Raw genomic sequence first — 6545 nt, 5'->3', positions numbered from 1 at the left:
AGGCTGCGGTTGCAGGTCGAGTATTCGAAATCGCTCTGAGGCTTGTCCTTGCCATTTGCTTTTCGGCCTTCGGCCCCAGAGACACCGCCTTTCGGGATATTTTCCTGCTTAAAACTTAACCGTTAGTACCTACGCCTGTGCCCAGGCACGAGGGGGATTCGGGCACGTCCATCTCCACCGCCTCACCCTGTCGGCCCCTGGAGGTCGCGTCGACAGCCCTGCTCCCGGAGAAGCCACGTCCTCTCCCTGATTCTGGGATTCTGGAGAGCCCCCTGGCTCCCAGCCTCTCTGCCCTTGAGTCTTCTCAGGCCGATCGTTCTGCCCCGCAGGCCTCCCTTCCTCGTCAGTCCCTTTTCCTCACCCTGGGCTGGACGTGTGACACTCAGTATTTTTCTGTCACGAGTCCGTCTCGTTGGAAAAGGTGCTCTTTCATTTACTCATCGTTTCTGTAGATACGTGGGCGAGGGAGATCAGAAGAAGCAGTGACTGAGAGTGAAAGGCAAACTCAGAAGTGGAAAACAATGAGAGAACCGATGGCGTCCCCCAGGATGGCTGAGGCAATTGCAAAGGGATGGTAAAATGAAATAGAGTTAGCCCTTAAAGTAGCGGGTGAGTGAAAGAATAATGGACAAAGGCGTGGGATCTCCAGGAGTTGGAGAAAAGGAGACAGGGGCCCTGCGTCTGGAGTAGGAGGGCTGACAGGGGTGATCCTAGGAGAGAAAGAGGGATAGGTGTTGACTAGAAGAGAAGAGAAGGAAGTAAGCCTAAACACCTGGAGTGCCCCAGAGTGGGCTTGTAACAGGGAGAGAAGGGGTATGACTAGAAGGCAGAGAGGGAGCAGAGTTGGAGAAAGAAAGAGACAGATGTATAGATGTTTAGGACAATTAGAAGGGTGGGGGTGGGGAGAAGAGCAGCAAGAGGAGAAACAAGTTGCCAAGGGGGGCAGGACAGGTGTGAGGGAAGAAATAGGAGGGCAGAAACAGCATCCCACCTGAGGCAGTGGACACCAAAGGACTGTTCCACATAGTGAGGTCTTCCTGTTTTTGTGGTTGTGGCAAACGAAGGGGGAATGTTGATTCTAAGCCTGAAGCAGCCTGTTTTCCACTTGCCAGATCAACTTCTAAAAACTTATATTGTCTGAGGAAGAAGCTGGGAAGAGGAGGAAAAAAGGAAAGAAAAGAGGAATGGCTCTTTCTCAGGTAAAATCATATTCTCAGTTGATTCTCAGTCAGTCCTTCCTGAAATCCCTTCTTTGGACTTACTAATCATCTCTGACTCTGAAGTATCCTTCCTGACACTGGTACTTGCACACTCACCAGGGAACTTCCCTCAGGGCCTGTCGTCTCCACTTAGATCCCATTGCTGGGGTCCAGCCCCGGTGGATCCAGGGTAATTGGAAGGGGAGACGGAGTCGGCATCCTAGTTAAGAGCTATTTAATTAGAGATATAAAGAGAGATTAGGAAAGAATAGTGTAGTAGGAAAATTAGTGGAGAAATAGAGGCTGAATAACTTGGTTTACGTGGAGAACCAATAAAACTCCAAGACAAGGAGTTTGCACCATCTACGTAGGCCACTGGTGCCCGCTTGAATAGCAGAGGGTGCCCCCCCCCCTTGAGCTCCCTCTTGTGTGGGTCTTAGAAACCAGGGCAAGTAAGTAGACATGGTGAGCCTCCATGCTCCAGTTGGGAATTCAGCCAGAAAAGAAGAGAACGAGAAGAGACCACACAGGGGAAACCAGTCATTCCAGGAACTGGTCAAAACTTTATTTTCCAAGAAAGCTTTTTATACTTTTTTGGTTATACATAGAGATCAATGGATAATACAAAGTCATGCAGGGTCAGTCACGTGAGGTCAGAAATGGATAATACAAAATCATGTGGGGTCAATCACATGAGGTCAGCAGACCTCGCCAGGCATGTATACAGAGGTCTTAGGTGGCTTTACATCATCTTCTGGCCAGGAGGCCTGCTAACATTTTATGACCCTTTCTGATGATGATTAGTCAACCAAGAAACGTATTTTCTCCAAAGGTGATTTTCTTAAGTCAGGCATCACCCTCCAAAGGCATCAGATAAAGTTGCATTTCTACAGGGCAAAGGTGCAGTGGGCTATAATCAAGAAAAGAATTTACTTAGCCTAAGGTCTAACATAATTAATATCAAGGTTAATACTTATTTCTCCTATATTCTAGTTATATTCATTAATGTATATAAGGGGCAAGGGATATGGAGACTTAGCAGCAAATATTGGCTCAACAATGAAACCCTCCACCGATATAGTTTCTAACTAACTTGCTAATACTATACTAATAATCTTCTAACTTCTCAAGAGAATCTGTTTTTAGAAAGTTTAAAGCATCTCGTGCCTCTCACGGTTGGGAGGCTGTAAACAATCACATGTGGCCGGATGAGCCTGCTCAGGCAGGCTAGAGAACCTTAAGAGGAGTTTGTAAGTTGAAACACTCTTGTCACACCCAGGAATTTTTATTAACTGGAGCTGTAAGTTAACTCCTTCTCCGAGAGAGGTAGCGGGGGACAGCCCCCAGTAAAGTAAGAGGTGTAGGAGAGAGCATAAAGCAGTAAAGTAGGCAGACTCTGGTTTTGGGGGTAGATACTCGGGAACAGGGGGTCTCCCGAGGCTCGATCCTGCCTTTGCGTATGCCGAGCCTCCTTCCTCATGACCTTTGTCACAGGCGGAGTTCCTCATGCTGGCTCCTGGCATCCCATCTCCCCATGACCCAGTGGCCTGGACCTTGTGTGGAGGGCACCATCCTGGGCAGTGCTTCATACCCACAGGTTTGAGAAGGGGTCTCAGTGCTGTTGGGCAGCAGGGATTGCCTCGGGTCCTTCTGGATGTGCAGTCTGCTCTCTGGAAATCAGGATTAAGAAGCTGTGGGTGGAAGTCAGGTATTAACATGCACAGTACCTGGTAAAAACTGGAAGTAGACCTAAAAAGGGAAATTTGTTCTAAGGAAATTGAAGCTAAGTGAGTGAGTTGGTGACTTCAAAATCTCGATTGGAAATGGGATGGAGAGTTCAGTATCAGGTATCATTGATAAAGGGTGTGCTATTCCATCATCTGTTTGAAACTGTGACATGAATCTAAATCTCTGAGAGCTGGAAATTCACTTTCATTGCCTTCATTCTTCAGATTTTGTCTTTTCACTGTGTTCATTTTGTGGTTTGGCACAGAGGTGTTTTTACTTTTGATGCAGGTGAGGTTTCCTCTTCATTGTTTAACCCATAGATTCACCATTTGTTATGGCAGCTGTCTTTTTTCCACTGGGTTTTCTTAGCATCCTTGTCATTAGATTTTAAATATATGCAAATGGTTATTTCTGAACATTCCCTTCTGTTCCCTTGGTGTATAAATCCATGTTTATGCCAGTACTACACCATCTGGATGATATTGCGATATGGCTTGAAAGTTTAAAAAGGGTGGCCTTCATCTTTCATCTTTGTACTTATTGAAGAGTATTTTTGCAGTTTGTGGTCCCCTTGAGATTCGTTATGGCTTCTGGAAAGTTTTTACTATTTCTGCAAACATTTCTATTGTAAGTTTCATAATGAATTCATTAAATCTGTGGAACACTTTGAGTAACTTGGAAATATAGAGTGCTGAGATTTCCAGTCCATGACTACTAGATTTATTTGTTTATTTTGAATTTCTTTTAGAAATGGTTAAGTAGTTTTCAGTGTATGTTTCACCTCCTTGGTGAATTATTCCTAAATATTTCATCCATTTTTAGTACAATAGTAAATAAAATTGTTATGTGATTTTCTTCTAACATTGTTCATTGTGTATAGAAATGTAGCTGATTTGCACATTGACTTTTGTATCCTGCAAGTTTGCTAAAGTTGCTATTTGATGTGGCAGGGTTTTTTTTTGTGTCTGTGTGGAATCTACAGTTTATACATAAAAGACCTTGTCCTCTAGGGAAGAAGGTAACTTTCTAATTTTTCACTTTGGGAAGCTTTGATTTCTTTTTCTTGTCTAATTGCTCTGGTTAGGGGTTTCAGTCCTCTGTTGAACAGTGTTGCAGAGTGCGCGTCCTTGCCTTCTTCCCTATCTCAGAGGATAATTTTTCAGTCTTTCACCATTGAGAACAATGTTAGGTGTGCTCTTTTCATACATCATATATTTTAGTTTGAGATACTTGTTTTGAAAAGAAAACAAGACCCCCAAATGAACGGGAATGTATCAAAAGTGTGAACAGACATGAGATCTCGGGGCAGAGAGAAAAGCACAATGTTAATAGTGGTTGGAAACCTCTTGTAATGGTACATAGAGATGATAGCTTATGGTGAACAACATCAAATTCATGATCTCCGAAGAATATATAGCTTTGGGACCAGGGACCAGGCTTGATCACTCAAGAGCTTTTGTGTAGCAGAGGTTTATTAAAGTGTGAAATGGGACAGAGAAAGCTTCTGACATAGACATCAGAAGGAGGATGGAGAATGCCCCCCCTCGCTAGTCTTAGCAAGGGAGCTATATAGTTTCTCAGTTGGTTATTACAGTAAGTCAAAAGAATGTCTCAAGGTTGTAAAGCTCTTACCAGACCCATGCCCAGAATTTACATTTCAAGATGAGAGGATTAGTCAGAAGATACTCAAGAAGGAGAAACCTGTCCTCGAGCAGGAAACATTGTTGTTCTATTATCTTCAGTTCAGTGCAGTGGCTCAGTCGTGTCTGACTCTTTGTGACCCCATGAAGTGCAGCATGCCAGGCCTCCTGTCCATCACCAACTCCCAGAGTTCACTCAAACTCATGTCCATCGAGTTGGTGATGCCATCCAGCCATCTCATCCTCTGTTGTCCCCTTCTCCTCCTGCCCCCAATCCCTCCCAGCATCAGAGTCTTTTCCAATGAGTCAAGTCTTCGCATGAGGTGGCCAAAGTATTGGAGTTTCACCTTTAGAATCGTTCCTTCCAAAGAACACCCAGGGCTGATCTCCTTTAGAATGGACTGGTTGGAACTCCTTGAAGCCCGAGGGACTCTCAAGAGACTTCTCCAACACCACAGTTCAAAAGCATCAGTTCTTCGGCTCTCAACTTTCTTCACAATCCAACTTTCACATCCATACATGACCACTGGAAAAACCATAGGCTTGACTAGACGGACCTTTGTTGGCAAAGTAATGTCTCTGCTTAGTACAGAGTTTAAGCGGAGTTGTTTTGTTGTGTAATCATCAGCTCTGGGCTTAAAGAAAAAAGTATGTCCTTTTCTCCTCCTTGATAATTCCAGACCGCTTTCTATCCTCCTTGAGAGCCCCAGACCCCTTTCTCCTCCTCGGGTACCCCGCACTTCTCAACCTACCTAGGAATTGACTCTCTCAGATCTTTGGCCAAAGAGATGTTTGTTTGTTAAAGTCCCAGAGGAAGCTTAACCTTTCCCCGAGTCCTCAGCCTGTCCTTCAACATGTATCATGTGTTCTTTCACCCGCCAGTGGTGCTGCAGCTCCATCAGACACAAAGGCAAGGTTTGTATCCACAACACTCGCCATCTCCCTGCTGTGAGCTGGTTGTTCTTGAGTGTGAGGAGCATGAGGTGGGCTGCCTTGCCCCCCCTTCTCTCTTTGTGGTCTTGGATCTATTGACTACTCAATTCTTAGTCCATATAGATCAGAGGTGATGCCCCAAGCGTCTAACCCCTGATCCGGGGCTGCTTTCATCACAGTTGTCATATTTGGAAGATAGAATTGGCAAATGGGAAAGTACTGGCTGCTCTTTAATTTTATCTGGCACCTCAGAACCTGTAATGAACTGTCTCAGTCCCTGTCTGCCTCTTGAGATCGCTCAGCCGTTTCTGCTGTTCTCCTTTTGCTACCATACATGTCAGGGTGTGTGGAATAAGCTGGTGGATTGGATCTTCTGTGCCTGTTACTTAGGAAAACTGTAAGGACAGCAGTCCAACAAAGGGAATACATGTGACTCTTTCAGGCTCTTAGCTTGGCATCTCTGGGTGGACCAAATAGTCCCATCTCAAGGTCTTAGGATATGAGACCCCCACATCTCATAATTTTCCTCTCTTGTACTGGTCTATCTGGTCTGGGAGTGTAGACTCTTCCTGAGTTTGCTTTCTCCTTAGTTTGTATAATTTTTCCTTTTAAATTTGATTTTGAAGTATGTTGCTCTAGGGTCTGAAGTCATGTCCTGTTTCTTTGCTGTTGTAATCTGGCTGTGTTTACGGGGCAGCTCGTCCTGGACTCTCTGTGGTGTGGGTTTACTGGGTAAGAGAAAATTTTTAAAGGAGAATACTTTCCCTTATTGGTTGTAATATTTTCCTCCTGCGTACAGAATTACCACTTGAAGCTACTTAGTATAGTGGTCAGTGTGTTCTGTGATATGAGAAAGTATCTGAAGACCTTGACCTGTACATCTTTTTCTGGCTTTGAGTGATGTCAGAGATGCCTGCGTGAAGGGCACTGTGATAGTGTTGTTCACGTGTACTATCACCATGCCCTTTGAGCCTCACCAAGAGGTGTAGGAACTTCTCCTGACAAGGGTACTGTCCAGGTTCACACCCTCATATTTGTGAGGTTG

This window comes from Capra hircus, chromosome 18, assembly GCF_001704415.2.
Source record: "Capra hircus breed San Clemente chromosome 18, ASM170441v1, whole genome shotgun sequence".
NCBI lineage: Eukaryota > Metazoa > Chordata > Mammalia > Artiodactyla > Bovidae > Capra > Capra hircus.
Note: the sequence above shows the minus strand (reverse complement) of the source record.